The sequence below is a fragment of the Triticum dicoccoides genome, chromosome 4A (assembly GCF_002162155.2).
Source record: "Triticum dicoccoides isolate Atlit2015 ecotype Zavitan chromosome 4A, WEW_v2.0, whole genome shotgun sequence".
Taxonomy (NCBI): Eukaryota; Viridiplantae; Streptophyta; class Magnoliopsida; order Poales; family Poaceae; genus Triticum; species Triticum dicoccoides.
Genome location: NC_041386.1, coordinates 749,200,975 through 749,221,175, shown reverse-complemented (window position 1 = coordinate 749,221,175; position 20,201 = coordinate 749,200,975). Strand labels below are relative to the sequence as shown.

General features: G+C 47.2%; 1 pseudogene; it reads left to right on the top strand.

Annotated features, from left to right (window-relative positions):
* LOC119288439 overlaps positions 1-18,193 on the top strand; it is a 79,263-nt pseudogene extending 61,070 nt beyond the window's left edge.
* The last annotated feature ends 2,008 nt before the right edge of the window (positions 18,194-20,201 follow it).

The window sequence follows — 20,201 nt, the reverse complement described above, 5'->3', positions numbered from 1 at the left end:
CGATGAGGACGCCGAGGTGGGATCCCAGAAAGGGACCCATCAGGAGGAGGCTCCGGAGGCGCCGCAAGGCAGCCTCCCGGACTTTGCGCCGGACTCTACGCTGGAACCTGCAGTGGTTCCAGAGTCCGGCAGGCGGCCCCTTCGAAAGAAGGGCAAGACCGTGACGCCGGCGGCCTCCGTCCAACCGGAGGCGCCGGACAACTTGCTGGAGGTGCTCAAAGGCGCTTCCATCGAGGAAGAACACCGCACTGTTATGAGTGCGGTGATTCAGAAGGTTCAGCTCGCCAAGAGCGGGCCGACCGAAGCCTGCAATAGCCTTCTAACAGGCTTTGATGTAAGAAGTTAAAATTATGTAATGTAATACCGCATAGACAGTAGCCCCTGATGCTCGGTTCGGTGTTCGGAAAGAAAAGCCGGACTGAGGATCTAAAAAGATATTCGCAGGTTGCTAATAAATTATGTCAATATGGGTTTGCAGGCTGTGCTGCTGACCTCTGCCGCATTGACTGCGGAGGTTGGTGTATTAAAGCAAGATCTCGAGCGGTCCGAGCGAGTGCTCGGCCATGCCAAGAGGCAGCTCGAGGACAAAGAAGGTGAGTAGCACCACTTTGAATTTTTACCTTACAGAAAAAGATTTTGGTTGCAATAAAATAAACAAGGATAATACGTGTATTGCAGGGGCCACGAACGAGGTGGCAGCCCTGAAGGAGGCTGTGTCCGCGGCCGAACGCAGTGCGGCCGCGGAACGGGCAGAGCGAGAAAAGCAGGAGGCACAGGTGGCGGCAGTGCGGCAAGAGCTCCAGGCTCTCATGGAGAAGCATGAGAGTTTGGAGCGCGACTCCAAGACTCGAGAGTCCGAGCTCGCCTCGGCTCTCGAAAGTGCCAAGTCCGCCAAGGCCGAGGCCCGTAAGGCCCTTCAGGAGGTTGAAGATGTGAAGAAGATAGCGGTGGGTAAGGCATTTTTCATGCAAAGCAAGCATGTTAATGTAAACTACCTGACACTTACCCGCATTCGGAGCTCTCCAGGGGCGTTTGCAGATCTGCCGCGCAGTGTATCCGATGCCGCCTTGTTCTACCGTGGCGAGGAGGGGAGCTCAATGGAGAAGGTCTTCTGGTCTCAGCTGAAGCAGCTGAAGCAGCTGGTCGAGCTCCACAAGGTAGCTGAGGAGGCCATGAAGGGCCTCATAGTCCGGTTGTGGCCTGGACAGGCCATGCCTGGGAGCTACTTTGGCCTCATGCGGCGGCTGGTGGATGCGTGCCCCTGGGTGGAGGTCATCAAGCGCTCCGCCTGTATTGAAGGTGCTCGCAGGGCCCTTGCCCGCGCAAAGGTGCACTAGGGCAGGCTGGATGCGGAGAGGCTTATCACCGACGTGCCGCCAGCGGGCAAGGAGTATCGTACGCCCGAGATGTACTATAAGACTGTCCTGAAGGGTGCCCGCAAGATTGCGGATGAGTGCCCCGGAGATGTAATTATTGAGTAGACTCACTGTGTATTATCCTGTGCGCTGAAAACTTTATTCATATGCGTGAAGCAACACTTGTTTGATTTAAAATATTACCTTCTGTGCGGCCGTTTATAAAATCTGAGAGATGTCAAGTCGTCGGCTTCAGCCCCCAAGCCACGAGTGCTGGGGTGTTCGGGATAAACTTGAGCACTCTTGTTCCCATTTTTTGGTCCATCTAGGGAGGCGCTCAACACAACGAACAAGGCAACCGGACTTATAATGCTTGAACACTCTCACTTAGCCATAGAATTCTATAATTTTAAATTTCGGCGAAGCCCCTAGTATTCGGAAGACCGAATTCGGGGCGCTATCCACGCCTTCGTCAGACATTATCCGGTACTTCGCTCGAAGCGGCATAAGTCTTTAGGGACCCGAAAAGACCTCTCGAACAGCGACCAGTCTCTCGCCTTATCATGCCAGTCAGTTTTAGCTTTCTCCACTGAGGCGCTCGCCCAGCTCAACCGGGGCGCAATCGCAGTGGTTCTGCCAGTGCCACCTTAGCCGACAGAACGGAACGTAAGGTGCCAAAACGTGGGAGCCGGGCAAACCCAACTATTGACCCAAGACATGATTCGGAGCCGATTCATATAATGCTATAAGTTCGGGGTGCCGCACTTGTGAAAGTGTTCGGACTTATCACACCATAATGCGGGGAACATAAGCCCCTGGTGTATTCGGCCGTACCAATAATATACGGGTGAGAGATGTCATTAATGAACATATGTGTAAAGTAATGCAATAACAGGCAAAAACGCTGCATTATTTATTAAAGAGTTCTGCTATGAGTGCGGAATGATACAAATATTGCGGTAAGCAAGGGATTGGACTAATCAAACATGTCCCCCTCCAGGGATGGGCTGCGGACTGGTGGATATAATCAAATTTAATGCTCGTAATGGAGACCACCTGAGTGTTTATCGCAGTCTTCTTTCTTCCCTGGCTGTTGCATCGTGAGTTCGGCGGGTCCACCGCCGGACAGGGCCTCTGGTGAACGGAGTCCTGTGTACATAAAGAAAGAAAATAATAACAAAAAGGAGTGACACACTTGTGAGCCCCTGATGTGGTCGAGCCGTACTCTAGGTCTGTTGTGGTTGTGCCCCTTCCCCTAGGCCCATGGTATCTCCAGAGTGTAATGATGTACGCGGAGGGTTGGTCTTGCAATTATGCAAGGGCTGGGGTTGGGGCCGCATTGCTACGCGTGCTCGGAACGTGCCAGGTAGTCTTGGTTGATGTTGCTCCGGGTGCGTTTGGCCGTGTCCAGCCGTTTAACGGCCGGACTCGAATATTGCCTTAAAAGGCTGCTCTGTACTTCTGCTGCGAGACCCGCTGTGTGTTCCTCCGTTCGGAGGGAGCGTTCCGTGTTTCCATTGACCGTGATGACTCCACGAGGGCCTGGCATCTTGAGCTTGAGGTATGCGTAATGCGGTACCGCGTTGAACTTTGCAATTGTGGTTCGTCCGAGCAGGGCGTGATAGCCGCTGCGGAATGGGACTATGTCGAAGATTAACTCCTCGCTCCGGAAATTGTCCGGGGATCCGAAGACCACTTCCAGTGTGACTGAGCCTGTACAATTGGCCTCAACACCTGGTATGACGCCTTTGAAAGTCGTCTTTGTAGGTTTAATCCTTGAGGGGTCTATGCCCATCTTGCGCACTGTATCCCGATAAAGCAGGTTCAGGCTACTGCCGCCGTCCATCAGGACTCTCGTGAGGTGAAATCCATCGACGATTGGGTCTAAAACCAATGCAGCGAATCCGCCATGGCGGATACTGGTCGGATGATCTCTTCGATCGAAAGTGATCGGGCAAGAGGACCATGGATTGAACTTAGGGGCGACTGGCTCCATCGCATATACGTCCCTTAGTGCACGCTTTCGCTCCCTCTTGGGTATATGGGTCGCGTATATCATGTTCACCGTCCGTACTTGTGGGGGGAAACCCTTCTGTCCTCTATTGTTCGGCGGTCGGGTCTCTTCCTCGTCGTCGCTGTGCAGCCCCTTGTCATTGTTTTTGGCAATTAACTTGCCTGCCTGCTTGAATACCCAACAATCTCTGTTGGTGTGATTAGCTGGCTTTTCAGGGGTGCCATGTATCTGGCATAAGCGGTCGAGTATTCGGTCCAAATTGGACGGACCTGGAGTGGTTCTTTTGAATGGCTTCTTCCGCTGACCGGGTTTGGAGCCTCGGAATCCGGCGTTGACTGCCATATCCTCCTTGTCGTCGCCGTTAATGCGGCGTTTATTTTTGTTTCGATGCGACCTGCCATTGTGGTCCTTGGTATCCGGACTGCCAGAATTTTTACTGAGGTTGTTGCTGCGAGCTAGCCAATTGTCCTCTCCCGCACAGAAGCGGGTCATTAATGATGTGAGGGCTGCCATGGATTTCGGCTTTTCCTGTCCTAGGTGCCGGGCTAGCCACTCGTCGCGGATGTTATGCTTGAAGTCTGCGAGGGCCTCTGCATCCGGACAGTCGACGATTTGATTTTCTTTGTAAGGAACCGTGCCCAAAATTCTCTGGCCGATTCATCTAGCTGTTGAATTATGTGGCTTAGGTCATCGGCATCTGGTGGTCGCACATATGTGCCCTGGAAGTTGTCGAGGAATGCGGCTTCCAGGTCTTCCCAACACCCAATTGACACTGCAGGCAAGCTGTTAAGCCAATGCCAAGCTGGTCCTTTAAGCTTGAGTGGGAGATACTTGATGGCGTGGAGATCGTCGCCGCGGGCCATATGGATGTGAAGGAGATAATCTTCGATCCAAACCGCGGGGTCTGTTGTGCCATCGTAGGATTCAATGTTTACGGGTTTAAACTCTTCGGGGATTTGATGATCCATTACTTCATCAGTGAAGCATAGCGGGTGTGCGGCGCCTCTATATTGAGCAATATCACGACGTAGATCGAGAGAGTGTTGTTTGCTGTGTTCGGCCCGGCCGGAGTTATTGTATCTGGCGCGACGATATTCGTCGTGGGTCGTGGGGCGCCCACGTGATCCATAGATGGATCTGGATTGCCTTGCCTTGTCCTCCAATATATCTCGCATGTCCGGCGCGTTCCCTCTTGGCTTCGTACTTTTGGAGCGATGCCGGGGTACGGTCTTGGTGGAGGGCCTAGATGCCTCTCTGTCTCGGCCACGGGGTGGTCGGTCGGCCATATTGTGCGTTGGCGATGAAGCTATGTATGTTTCCTCCTCTAATCGGGGGAGCAACTTGCGTCTTGGGTAGCTTTTAGAGGGTCGTTCGAGTTCATACTCTTCGGCCGCGAGGACCTCGGTCCATCGATCGGCCAACAGGTCCTGATCAGCTTGAAGCTGCTGCTGCTTTTTCTTTAGGTTATTTGCCGTGGCGATAAGCCTGCGTTTAAAACGCTCTTGTTCGACGGGATCCTCGTCTTCGGAGGGAGGTATATAATTATCGTCCTCGACCTCTTCGTCTGCCGCCCTCTCGTGAGGGCTTGCTTCTGCATCCTCCTGCGCTGAATCTTGCTGGAGGGGATTATCTTCGGCACTCTCTGGGGTGTTATTATCTCCTGTGCCTGAATCTCCATTCTTACTGTGGCGGGATTTAGAGCGGCGCCGCTGACGTCGGCGCTTGGGCTGTTTCTTTGAGGAATCTGCCTCCGCTGCTTCTTCACCGTCCCCCTCTTTTGGGGTGTCCACCATGTATATGTCATATGATGAGGTGGTCTTCCAGTGCCCTGTAGGCGCTGGTTCTTGTTTGTCTCCGGCATCGTCGTCCATACCGTCGATGTCCTCGGAGTCGTAGTCTAGCATGTCTGTTAGATCGTCGACAGTGGCTACAAAGTGGGTGGTGGGTGGGCTTTGAATTTCTTCGTCGTCCATATCCCAACCGTCCTGGCCATAGTCCGGCCAGGTCTCTTCGGATAGCGAGAGATGTTTTAGCGAATTTAGGATGTCGCCAAAGGGCGAGTGTTGGAAGATGTCCGCGGCGGTGAATTCCATAACCGGCGCCCAATCAGATTCGATTGGCAAGGGCGTGGGAGGTCCGGAGTCCGGCGGGGAGTCCGGCACCTCGGAGTCACGAGCTTCGCGAGGGACAAGGTTAGTGTTCGGCTCCATCACCGTGGAAGTTGCAGCCCCCGAGGCGGTGTCCAACCACCGGTCCTCGATCTGGGCGATCGGCTCCGGACTAAGGGCCGAAGCTGATTCTTGTGCGGCCACCAAGGCACTGTTCGGCGGCAGAGCTAGATCATGCCCATCGTAACAGTGCGACATGCTTGGCTGTGGCTCGAGCCCGTCGAAGATCAAGTCCCCGCGGATGTCGGCCGTGAAGTTTAGGCTCCCGAACCTGACCTGACGGCCAGGGGCGTAGCTTTCGATCTGCTCCAGATGGCCAAGTGAATTAGCCCGCAGTGCGAAGCCGCCGAATACGAAGATCTGTCCGGGGAGAAAAGTCTCACCCTGGACAACGTTGTCGATTGAAGAAGCCATCGAGCCTATCGGTGACGACACAGAGGAACTCTCAATGAAAGCACCAATGTCGGTGTCAAAACCGCCGGATCTCGGGTAGGGGGTCCCGAACTGTGCGTCTAGGCAGATGGTAAAGGGGACAAGGGACACGATGTTTTACCCAGGTTCGGGCCCTCTTTATGGAGGTAAAACCCTACGTCCTGCTTGATTAATATTGATGATATGGGTAGTACAAGAGTGGATCTACCACGAGATCAAGGAGGCCAAACCCTAGAAGCTAGCCTATGGTATGATTGTTGTAATGTATGTTGTGTCCTACGGACTAAAGCCCTCCGGTTTATATAGGCACCGGAGAGGGCTAGGGTTACACAGAGTCGGTTACAATGGTAGGAGATCTACATATCCGTATCGCCAAGCTTGCCTTCCACGCCAAGGAAAGTCCCATCCGGACACGGGACGGAGTCTTCAATCTTGTATCTTCGTAGTCTTGGAGTCCGGCGGACGATGATCGTCCGGCTGTCCGGACACCCCCTAGTCCAGGACTCCCTCAGCCATCGTCTACCAGCATGGTAGTACATGGCTCCCGTCCGTTCCGGCGGCCCGCGAGCAGAGGTGGCTGATTTGGCCTGATGGGACGACATAAGTTCATTTACTCTTTTTGTACCTTTTGCCATCATGTTTTTTCAAATATATAATGTGTTGGCGCCTTGTCATATTGCAGGGGTTGGGACCATCCTCTGGATGTCCGCAGGCCCAACAAAGTCCTTGGTGTGATTCGCTGGCAAAACTTCCTGGGGTGGGTCACGTTGCCCGGTGAGGGTCAACATCCGGAGCTAGGATTGACCTGGGAGCACTATTTGGCTGCCCCAGCCCCGCCGGAGGAGATCATCAACGGTGTCTTGTGCCACATGAGGGCCGACATGGTGATCAGAACATTTTGGGTAATTTCCTATTTACACAATTAAAAATCTTAGAATAAGCTTAGTTATTGTACTAACCAATGTTGTCTCGTTTGATTGCAGACCTTCTACAGGTGTGTGGAGGGATACGAGGAGGCCTGTGCATAGGTTATTGATGCCAAGTGCAGGCGCCTACTACAAAACTTATGGCACGAGGCTCGGGTGCAGGCTGTTTGAGACTACTTCGCCTCGCGTGGTGTTCGGAAGCCCAAGAAGAAGTGCCACGGAAAGTTTCTGAACAAGAAGGATTACATGAAGGTAATTTCCTATATTCTTAAGGCCTTGTTCTTAGTTTAGTTGATTTGATTCGTAGACGTAGCGCTCAAGTTTCTTTTTACTAACTTAGGTGCCCCCGAGATGGTTTGCGGAGAAGATGGATTGTTGGGAGGCGTTGGTGGATTCGTGGTGCTCGGACGCATGGTGGTCCGTCCACAAAGAAGCCAAGGACAAGCATGCCCAAATGAAGGTGTGCCACACCATCAAGGCAGCGCCAACTTATTTCAATACGGGCGGAATTGGGTGTATGTGGTTTGCTTCATGATTCATGCAATTCATTCTGTCATGGTAGCTTGAGCCCTTTAGTTAATACTATGGTCCTCTCTTTTAGGTGGTATACATTATGGCACCGGTGCTAGAGGTGTTTGACCTCTATGCCATGGCCCATACTGCCCTGTTCAAGAATGCCAAGGCAATCTCTGCGTCTGACCTTGATAATCGAAAGAACTTCACCAACATCTCCTCCCACAAAAAGTTCGTGAGGTATAGAGATGTGGGAAAGGCGAGGAAATGGGAGGACTTTAACCCGAGCGGGCCGTTTGATTCGGAGCTGGTGATGATATCTGGTGGCGGGAGGTCCCATGGCTCGGTAACCATTGGAGATGGACTTATCCATTGTCCTCGCACTCTCTCGGATATCAAGGAGCGCCAAACGAGCTCGGATCCTGAGATAAGGCCTTGTCCACGGCCAATCGAGCTCGCCTTGTAGGTTAGTTATACACTCAGATTTCTTTCAAGCATTACATTGTGTGTCCAGTCATCGATGATTACAATGCTAACGAGGAGTGGTGTGGCAGGCTGCTCTTCAGAGTGAGAGAGATAGAACCCAGGCGCTTCTTTCGGAGAGGGACTGGGAGGCGGAGGAGAAGTAGCGGGATTTGGAGAGGACGGCAAGGTTGATAGAGGAGGATAGGGCACAGAATGACATGTAGAGCCGGGCCATGTACGAGCTCCCCGTGGTAAGTTTCTTCTGCATATTAGCCAGATCATTCACTTAATGTTCTTTTCATTACTAACTAGTATGACTGACCCGTGAAAAACAAATGTGCAGTCTGTTTTCCAGAAGACCGGTCAGAGCCCTCCACCAATGCCAGAGATTGCTCCGGGGACCACGGCGAGATTAATTTGAATGGTTATTACTTACTATTATTAACATTTGAGTGTCGGCATGCTAACGAGACATTGCAAATGATCTTTGGTGCAGCGTGCCTCGAGACAAGCATCACATGATCCTTCTCCAGGTGGTGGTACTGGCAAGAGCAACGTCGGTAAGTTTTCTCTAGTGTTTTGCTTACCAAATGCATAAAGACCTAGACTTAGCTTTATTTCCTCCAAAATACTTACCATAATGACCTAGACTTAGCTTATCTTCCTCCAAAATGACATAATTAGCTTACTTAGCTCCAAAATGATCTAAACTTAGCCTTGTTTCCTCCAAAATGACCTAAGTTAGCTCTAATATGATCCATTTTACCTAGGTTAGCTCCAAAATGACCAAGTTTACCTAGGTTAGCTCCAATATGATACATCTTACCTAGGTTAGCTCCAAAATGATCCATTTTACATATGTTAGCTCAAAAATGGCATAATCACTTATGTTAGCACAAAAATGACCCATACTTACCTTTATTTCCTCCAGATTGACATAATAAGCTTAGTTAGCTCAAAGATGGCATAATTACCTATGTAAGCTCTAAAATGACACAAATAAGTAATAAGAAGAAGAAAAACAAGGAAGAGGAGAAAAAGAAAGAATAGAAGAAGAAAGAGAAGAAAAAGAAAGAATAAAAGAAGAAGAATGAGAACGACAAAGGGTAAAAACCTTCTTCTTCTTCTTCTTCTTCTTCTTCTTCTTCTTCTTCTTCTACAAAATGACCTAAGTTAGCTCTAATATGCTTAGTTACCTAGGTTAGCTCAATATTGACCTATACTAAGCTGCTTTATATCACAAATGACCTATACTAAGCTGCTTTATATAAAAAATGGCACCATTAGCTAGGTTAGCTCCATTTTACCTAAGTATGCTTAGTTCTTCCTCTTCTTCTAGTCTTCTTCTTCTAACTTTCTTTTTTCCCATTTTGCAGATTTCATTCACTTGACGGAAGCTTCCATGGATGGAGTGTTTGGTTCCCCTTTCTGCTTTTCTTTTGTATCGATGAATATTGTGGAACTTGTTATATGGATGTATGGAACTATATGTTGGATGAACAATGTGGAACTATTGTAATATGTATGGATGGAACTGTGTGTTGGTTACGTATGTATGATGAAACTTGTGTGTTGGATATGTCATATATTTGGCTGTGAAATTAATTGGATGTAAGAAAAAAAACACAAAATGAGACAATGCAGCATCTTTGCTGTCTACCACCGACGGCAAAGGCCTCTTTGTCGTCTGGCACGGACGGCAAACAGGCCACATGGCAGCATCCTATACAACCTGGGAGTTATGCCATATGGTTTCTTTGTCGCCCGTGGCAGACGGTAAAAGGGAGGCAGTCTTTGTCGTCCGCTGGCGGGCGGCAAAGGCTGTTGTTAGCCACCTAACGTGGCTAATGACTCTGCATTGCCGTCCAGATTCTTTGCCGTCAGCCACAGACGGCAAACCTTCTTTTCCATCCGCGTCGAGAAAGCAGACGGCAAGGACCTGTTTACCGTCGTCCTCTTTGCCGGACAGATTTACCGTCGGTGGCAGACGGCAAAGACCTTTGTCGTCCGCCTTTGGTGCCTTTGCCATCTGCCATGGCGGATGGTAAATAAGCTGACTCCTGTAGTGTACCATCCATATTGCACTTGTATCACCATCTGTTCACCGAACTAGTGCACCTATACAATTTACCATTGTATTGGGTGTGTTGGGGACACAAGAGACTCTTTGTATTTGGTTGCAGAGTTGTTTGAGAGAGACCATCTTCATCCTACGCCTCCCATGGATTGATAAACCTTAAGTCATCCACTTGAGGGAAATTTTCTACTGTCCTACAAAACACTGCGCTTGGAGGCCCAACACGAGTCTACAAGAAGAATGTTGTGTAGTAGACATCAAAAACCACAGCACCACCACCAACCAAGTGCTCCATCACTAGATTTTGCTCCATGCCATCATTGTATACGGTTTTCACTGGGAGGCAAGAACATGAAGCAAGTAGAGGAGTCGGATCCCCTCGATGGCGCCTCCAACAAGGAAAATCACACCCCAAGAGCATCATTCGCCATCCGCCCAGACCGAAGCCGAGCATGACCTTCATCGGGGAACCGAGCACCTATGCCGAGGATGATGTCTCCAACACACGACCACCACCAGACCGGAGTAGCAGACGCCACTTGCTGCACCACACCGAACTAGCCGGAGCACCGCCGGTGGTGCAGTCCCAGAGCAACCCGAAGGCCTGCCTAGACCACGCAACCGCAGACCACAATCCCGGGCTGGAGCCACGTCGCACCACTAGCAACCAGTCGTCGGCAGAACCGCCTCCAAGCCCCCGGCCGCCAGGGCACCAGATCCTGCCGTCAGCGGCCCGCCTGATCTGGCCGCACCAAGCCAGGGGCCGCCCGCCGGGGGGGGGGGGACCCGTGTCCTCCTGCCGCATCCCCTGCATGCCGCTTGGGCTGCGCCCAGCCACTCCACCGCACAACCAAGAGCACGTGCACGAGCTGCGGGACGGGCGAGCGGACAGCCGCGTCCATCTCGCCGTCGCGGGCACGTACGAACGGATCTGGGGCGCGCAAATCTCCTCGACGCGCCAAGCCGCGTCCACCTCGCCACACCTCCAGCGCCTCGCCGCCGCCTTCCTTGGGCCCGGCCTGGACTTCGCCGGTGGGGACACTCTAGCGGCGGCGAGACGGGTGGGAGGGAGGGGCGGCGCTAGGGTTTCTCCCCCGTGTCGCCAAAGCAAGGTGACGCGGGGTGGGGAAATGATGGACATTTCTGTGATTCCGCTAGAGTTGCTCTTACACTGAAAATGTAAAAGAAAAAGAAAAAGAAGAAAGTAATTTCTCCTTTTTCTCTGTTCCACTTTCTGGCGGTGTTATTATTATTTTTTATGTGGGAGAGTGAGTCTTTTAGCGCACTGGGGTGGGCACTTCGCTGGGCCTTCCAAGAAAGCGCACGGCAGGCAAGTCTTGGTCGCCTCATCTCCTTGCGTACATAATCATTAACTTCCAGATCAGTCGCCTTCACTGGATCTAGGGAACACACAGGCTCTTCTTCTGGCAATCAAAGGCTGCGTCGGCGCCGCCGTAGAAGCCGCCGTTGAGGAGGGACCGGGAGGGAGAAGCCGCCGTCGAGGAGGGGAGGGAGACCGGAGAGGTATGTATGCTTGTGCTACTGAAGCATGTTCTTGGAGTTTGGTTCGCGTGGGTGGGTGGGTGGGTGGGTGGTGTGAGCCTGAGATATGTCGGATCTACTCCTGTTATTAAATGACCCGATGCTTTAGCTAGTTATTTAGCTAGTTACTACAAAATTGGGACCAGGCTTGAGATGTCAGATCTAAGCAATTACTACTCAAAAAATAAAATTAGTACTAGATCTAAGCTAGGGGATGAACCTGGATGATTTCAACGTACTAGATCTAGCCTATTGGAGATTTGCAGCTGGTGTTCTGCAAATAATTTTTTTTCCCACAAAAAAAAGATTTACAGCTGGTGTGACACATATGCACGGCATGGCAGGGCGGGGCACACACCATTATCTCCTAGGTATAGTTCAATATATCTCCTTGTCTGGTCAATTCGAGCTTGCTGCAGTCATTTCTGAATAGACTCGATTCTCTCGTCAAGAGTTTTCTTTGAAAGTCTTACCTAAACTCTTTCGGTTTACTATTAGGTGTTGTATGTATATCACTGATACCTTGTTGACCTTACCTATTCTGACTTTATTTTTAATTCTCCCAAAAGAAAGGGAATGGGAAACTTCGACTGTAACACTATGACATCTTGAATAAAACTCCCTTTACTCCGAAAAAAAAAAGAATCTTGTGTTAACTTATATGGAATACTCAGTTAGCTAGCTAGTTACTAAATTGTGATCATGTCGGTTATACTAGATCTAACCTATTGGTGGACGATATAGTGCGCCCTGCTCTGGTATGAGATTGTCATCCTTTCTTCTCTCTTTGGATAGTTATGACCTGCACTCTCTCCGTTTTTATTTAATCCGCGTATTAGCTTTTGTCAAAGTCAAGCTTTGTAAACTTTGATCAAATTTATAAACAAAAATATTAACATATACCATAACAAATCAATACCATTAGATTTATTATTGAATGTACTTTCACATCATATAGATTTGTTATAGTAAATGTTTGTACTTTTTTGTATAAATTTGGTTGAACTTTAGGAAGTTTGACTTCAGTCAACTCTAATATGTGGAGTACATAAAAGCAGAGGGAGTACTAGATTAACCTATTGGAGATTACAAATAATTTGCAGCAGCTGCTGCTGTGACACTGTGACCAAACGAGCGGTACTAGCACTCTTAATTTTTACGAGGAATATACGATGGTTGTTTGTCTAGGCCCCTTGACTGCAGGGGAGTATAGTTTGCTTGCCCATGATTATCTGTGAACATAAGTAACTCTACTTCCTTTTGTACATCTCATAGATGATGTACATACTACTAGAGCCGCTGGCCTCTACAAAATAACATTCCATATGTTTACAGGACGGCAGAAACCCGATTTATGAATACACAGTGGGTGCAGTATGCTAAATTGATTTTCTATCTGGGGCTTTTGCCAGAATGTTGGATCAATGTTTGATGCCTATTATGAATACGAAATAAAACATTAAATGTTAGTTGCCTTTGCCAAAGGTCTTTCTAGAATCACACCTCTAATTCTGAAGGTTTATCGACTAACTTGTTTCGTTGATTTTCTGATGGTACGGTGCTGTTTATCTATCACCTGGGTATAGTTTTTTGATATTTGCCATGTCAACGTGTATTAGGAGTTATATGTATATGGAGTGAAACCTTGTTGACCTTACCTATTGTGACTTTATTGTTAATTCTCCAAAAAAAACAAAGGGTAAGGAAACTTCAAATTAACTTAGCTTATATTGCCATGACCTCTAATGATATGTGTTTTTTAAGCTTGATATATTCTACTTAAACAACAGAGAATGTAATCATACAGAAAATATGTGCATCTCTGCATTTTCACTATGGTGTAACAGGCTTTTGCCACTGGGTTTTGCATGCATGTCCTTTTTTGTCATCACTGTCTCACTGGCATATGGGCGTAAACACTGAAAAGGGGCAATAAGGAGATGAAAAATGGCTTAGTGGCAAAAAGGAATACTTCCCTTAAGTAAAATGTACAGTATAGGTGTATGTGTTGTAGCCTTTTTTTTTGTTCTCACACCTTTCTGTAATGAACATTGAAACAATATTAACCTATATGGTTTATACGTGTGCTTACTAGTTCAGACATGATAAGTTTGCCGTTAATGACATGTAATTGCACAACTACAGCAGAAGGCATGTGAGATCAGCAGCGCCCACATCGTCATTGTTTATATTTTGGCCAGAGTTGGATCACCGGTATCTAGTCACTCACTGACCAGCCAGGACAAGAAGCATCTCTCCTCCAACAGGCCATCAAAGTAAATAAAGAAGGTAACCGCTTCTTCATGCCGTGTCTCGCCCACATACGTGTAGATGATTTCCTGTTTTCAATGTCATACTCGTTGAACCAAGCTTAATGTCGTCTATATAATTTCGGCAGTGCTCAATTATGGCCATGGCTTTGGCAATATTCAATGAGTATGCTGGGGTGCTTTCAAACGTCAATGCATGTCGTGAATTCTTCAGCTGGACGGCATCAGTCATAACGGCCACTCGTTCTTCACGGAACACCTCAGAGTTGCCATGCCAAGACAAGGCAGCTGCTCTACGACAGGCTGAAGAGGAAATTGAGCGGCTGGGGAATGCTATTTGGGAGCTAACGACATCAATGCCCAAGATGCTTGAGCTCATTGATCAGGTCGAGTTTCTAAGCCATAAGGAACATGTGGCTGCTCTCCTCCCGGGTATCAAGGCTGCAGTGTATGATGGAGAGGACCTGTTTGATGAGTTTGATTGTGATGCACTCAAGTTAAAGGTTGAACGCAGCAAGAATTTGGGTCCAGATCGATTGCATGACACCTGTTTGGAATTCTATGACACGGTCAAATCCAATGATCAGATCAGGAAAGTCAACAGAATTCATAAAAATCTAGAACATATCCATAAGCAGTGCAGGCATATGCGCTTGCACAAAGCACCACTGAAGTTTGATAAGTCAATTAGGCCAGAAACAACTTCCAACTTTAATGAGCCAAAAATGTTTGGCCGGGAAGAAGAACTGAAGAACTTGGTCGCAGCACTAGGAGTTGTTCGTGCACCAAAGAGAGCAAGGACTGAAATCGAAGAGAGAATGACAGAGCTGCCTGTGTTTTCAATTGTTGGCATGGGAGGTGTCGGAAAGACAACAATGGCCCAACAAATCTGCAAGCATACAGATGTGAATAAGCACTTTGGCCCCGAGAATATAATCTGGACATGTGTTTCATATGATTTTGACAGAAAAAGGTTAACAAGAGAGATTATAGAGTCCCTGGGTGGAGATGCATCATCTAATAATCTGAATGTTCTTATGGGTAAACTAGAAGGCCATGTCAAGTCCAAAAAGTTCTTACTTGTCCTTGATGACGTGTGGGACGATATCTTGAAGGATCATGGGGCGGAATGGAACAGTTTGTGTGCGTCTTTGAAATATGGTGCTGAAGGAAGCAGGATTTTGGTCACCGCTAGATCTCGTGGGGTTGCTAAGCTAGTTGGGCCTATGAATAGTTATGAGTTAAAGGGCTTACAAGATAAGGTATTTTGGGATTTCTTCAAAGCCTGTGCATTTGGATCCGTCAGCTCTTGCAACAACCGGGAGTCATTGGAGTGCATTGGTAAAGAGATTGTTCCAAAGTTGAAGGGCTCCCCATTGGCTGCCAGGACCATTGGACGCTTGTTGGCAGTGGATTTACGTACAGAACACTGGGAATATATAATGGAAAGTGAACTCTGGAAAATAGAACAAAAGGAGTTTGACATTCTGCCGGCCCTTCGACTGAGCTATATGTGCCTACCGCATAAATTGAAGAGATGCTTCTCAATCTGTGCAATATTCCCCAAGGATTACAAATTTAGGAGGGATTTTCTAGCTGATATCTGGATTGCACAAGGATATGTGGAGGGGCCCCAAGAAGCCTCTATGTGCTTTGATGCCCTTGCAAATCGTTCATTCTTTCAGAAAGCATCACCACATATTGCCTTTTTTTTTAGAAAAGCATCACCACATATTGATGAGTATGTAATTCATGATCTGATGCATGATATGGCACAACTAGTCTCAGCTGATGAGTGCTTCATTATAAAGCATGCTAGGGACCTAGATAATGTTCCTTCAAATGTTCGCCATCTGTCAATATTGACAAACGGAGAAGTTCGATGTTCTGAATTGAAGAGCATATGCAACAAGAAAAAATTGAGGACCCTGATATGTGATGAATCATTTAGCAGTGCAGAAGATTTTGAGCCCGTGATAAACTGTTGGTTCAAGGAACTGTTGAAAATCCGTGTACTGAGTATTAAACTTTCCAGCGTAGTACAGCTACCAGAGAGCATGGGCAACTCAAAGCATCTGCGTTACCTTCGTCTTCTTGGAAGTTCAACTTCCTGCACATTTCCTTCATCGGCTTGTCGTCTGCATCGTCTCAAAGTGGTAGAGGGTGGTAGTTGTTTGATTCAAAGGTTTCCCCCAGACTTCAGTGATGCCATCAGCTTACAGAAAATCAATTCAAAGGGTTTTGATTATAACAAGGACCACTCTGGGAAACTCTGCCTAAATTGGCCCGATTCGCAAATTCCTGAGATTCCTGAGACGGTGAAGATGATGGAAAACCAGATGGAAGTATTACCTCACTCGGATCTCCAACATTTGAGTGTAAATGGTTACGGAGGTGAATCTTGTCCTAGCTGGCTCCGGCCCAACCTGCTGCCAATGTTGCGCTCCCTTGAATTTCATAAGTGTGACAACTTGAAAAGCATATCATTCTTTGTCCCGTTGGAGGGATCAGTTGACAATACAGCATCTTCAGACAACCGTCTTGAAGAATTAGTCATAAAATCTTGTGGTCAAATCAATTGGCAAGGCTCGGTGGTCCTACCGACTTCTCTTAGAAGGCTAATACTTGATAGATCAGGCAATTTCATGGATCACTTTGTGAGGTGCTTCCTTGACCTCACCTCCCTCACTCATTTGTGCATAATTCGCTGCGAGTCGTTGACATCTATACCCCTGCATGTGTGGAGAAGCAATCTTCCATCCCTGGAGGAACTATATATTGGTTATTGCGTCAACCTTACATCAATGATCTCTGGAGGAAGTAGTAGCACCAGCAGCAGCGATGTTAAAGGATTCTCATCCCTTGCCAAGATCCATATTGAGAGGTGCCCCAAATTATTGAGCACGGATGAATCTTGTCCTAGCTGGCTCCGGCCCAACCTGCTGCCAATGTTGCGCTCCCTTGAATTTCATAAGTGTGACAACTTGAAAAGCATATCATTCTTTGTCCCGTTGGATGGATCAGTTGATAGTACAGCACGTTCAGACAACCGTCTTGAAGAGTTAGTCATAAAAGCTTGTGCTCAAATCAATTGGCAAGGCTTGGTGGTCCTACCTACTTCTCTTAGAAGGCTAACCCTTGATAAATCAGGCAATTTTATGGATCACTTTGTGAGCTGCTTCCTTGACCTCACCTCCCTCACTCATTTGTGCATAATTCGCTGCGAGTCCTTGACATCTATTCCCCTGCATTTGTGGAGAAGCAATCTTCCATCCCTGGAGGAACTATATATTGGTTATTGCGTCAACCTTACATCAATGATCTCTGGAGGAAGTAGTAGCACCAGCAGCAGCGATGTTAAAGGATTCTCATCCCTTGCCAAGATACGTATTGAGAGGTGCCCCAAATTACTCGGCATGGATGAATTGCTCAAGCGAGATTGTGTACCTGGCGTGAAGACCATTTGGGTTTTCTTTTGTGGAGAGTTGATGTCCCTCTGTGTTGATAGGCTCGAGGGGTTGGAAGATCTGCTAATTATAGGTTGTCATTTTAAGTTGGATTCGCGGAGGGTAATGATATTACCATCGTCTCTTAAGAATCTCCGTGTGGGGTGTTGTGAGGGCATAGAATGTATCAACCTCGCCAATAGCAACATGGCAAGTTCTGCACCGGTGCTGGAGGAACTCAGCATTACGTCCTGTCCAGGCCTCCAGTCCATTGGTGGTGCAGCAGCTGTTGATAAAATAAAGAAAGTGAATATAAGGTGGTGCCCCGAGCTCAACGAGATACAGCAGCCACTCTGCCGCTGGTATGTGCAACTCCATGCAATGATTGGCAGTTAAATTAATTACTGTATTTATTTATGCACATAAGTTGTTGTTTAGAATTTGAGTCTTCTTTGATTAGATAGCATGCATGTTAAATCTTGCTATGTAACTCATGAAATAAATAAATAAATAGATTTAGACCTTTCAGTTCATTAACCTTTTTCATTTGTCTAGCCTTGTTGGCACTGCTGATGCTGAAAATTGGCACGAGAAGTACGGGGAAGAGGTTCGACCGGCATAGGGCACATAGGCAAGAAGATGCTGTTGGAGGAGTGTGAGGGAAGTAAATTAAGGGCCGCCCTTTGATGCTCCAGGAGGTTGCTATTAGCTTGTATCAATAATAGCAGCAGTACACAGTTGCTTGCTAGTATCTGTCAAGGTAGAGAAGAGAAACTGAACCTTGAGTGAGATGTTTGTGTGTGTCTCCTTCCTGTATTTCAAATTCCCCGCTGAAGCGTGTGTTTCGGTGGAAAAAATCCTATTTGTTGTTCCTAGCCAGCTTATTTACCATATTGTCACAAACCTGGCAACTTGTTACTGTAAAATAATTTGCGACTCAGAAGTCCAGAATTCCTTGTTATATTTACTTGTAATAGTATGTAGTGAATCAGACGCACGCACTCGTTCATCTTTTGCTAATTTCGTCATCATTACTGAAATGCGATGGCAAACTAGTTTCGTCATCATCTTTTGCTTCACTTCATTTACTGTCATGGACATGGAGAGGTGACAGCGCTGCCTGGATGAAATTGCCATTGCCATGCATTACATAACAGATGACATTGATCTTCAGAAACATCCAAGCAACATATATTGAATGTGTTTTGCCTGCGGCTGTTGTCCCTCACACGCGAGCAAAAACAGAGGAGTACGCACACTCGGGTTCCACCTGAAGTCCTGAACCAGAGAGGTTGGGAGATGTCATTAAGATAAGCTAAAACGGCAGCATGATAACACCATTATTTATGTGCATTTACACATGAACCACCATGCACGGTAACGAGATTAGCAACTTTACACGTCGCCAATATTAAGTACTCCTTCCGTCGCGTTTTTTACACTACACTAGTGTTAAAAATGCTCTTATATTATGGGACGGAGGTAGTACTTTTGACAGCTAACTAATAAAGGATATAAAGTATACATCTGTTCAAGACAAAAACTGACAATAAAAATAAACTTTTTTGGTAGGTCTAGTTAGTGATGCTAATTAATTAGAGTGTTTCTGTGTTTCATTTCTTGACATGTAGGGAGTATAATTGAAGGATAGGAGCACATCTATGCACTTCAATCAAGGAGCAAATTGCCCACATCTCTGCACTTGTCATTTCCAATACGTGTCACAGTTTACACACTGCACCATTCCAATGATTATACACACTGCTCAACACAAGAATCACCAAAGCATCTATCGGGCTACTGCTGCATTCATTAACCACACTTTACCACAGGATCATTACTAAAACTCTAAGCTCCATGTGAAACAAGCCATGTGGTTGATCGAGGCTGTGATGGGCCCATGAGACCACCCTGTGGGGTAGTATATACTCCCTCCGGAAAGAAATATAAGAGCGTTTAGATCACTAAAGTAGTGATCTAAACGCTCTTATATTTCTTTACAGAGGGAGTACATTATTTATTTTTCTTTTTTGACCTGGACAGTATGTACATTTTTTTAGGGTAGGTATGTACATTATTTGATACTAGCTAGTTTGGGCTGCCTGCCTTACAACTTAAGCAAACTAGCCACGGTAAAAAAAAAACTTCTAGAAATAAAGCTACAGTACAAAACCGCCACAATCTCAGTTCCCAGGTTTTTTTCCCTCACTAATATGTGAATCATGGAAATATATTTCCATCTAATACCTAATGCATGTAGATATGCTTTCTGATATAGTTTTTTGCGAGGAAGATATGCTTCCTTTTTTTGCGGGGTGAAAGAGAGTTTTATTTCATAAAAGCAGGGTTACAATCTTGAGCCAGCTGCTCCTCACAACACGGAGGACTCGAACTCAACCATACCGCAGTACAACACTCGGTACGGCTATAATGTGCCAAAAGATGAGCTACCCTGTTTTGATCTCTACTAATTTTCAGAGGAACAAACTCCCTATCAACCAGAAGTGCCTTAATCTCGGCATCTAAATGACCATAGACCGACCTAGATAAAGTGTCACCCAAAATAGTGGCTAGAGCACATGAGGAATTCGATTGGACAATCACTGGTTTATCCGAGTGCTTAATGGCCAGTGCCATTCCTTGCATGAGGGCATGAATCTCTGATTCCAGTGCATCATTGCAATTGAAGATGTACCTGTAAGCAGCAAAAATATTTTCAGTGGTACCCGCGCTTTCCTAATCACACTCCAGATTGGTCGATCACCCTCCGGCCTTGTGCTACTAGCGCCCCCTGCATGAACCACATCATGTGATTCGGTAGCAAGTTTATAGGCGGATTTGATTGTAAAAACTCCACGCGGCTCTGGAAACCAACCGATAAAATCCTGCCTATTTCTTGGAGATGTACAAATTTTCAGTATTTCTACTACGTCCATTGGCCAAAAATGCTCCTCGAGCCGGTCGACCAACCAAGCTCCATTCATGTCCAGAAA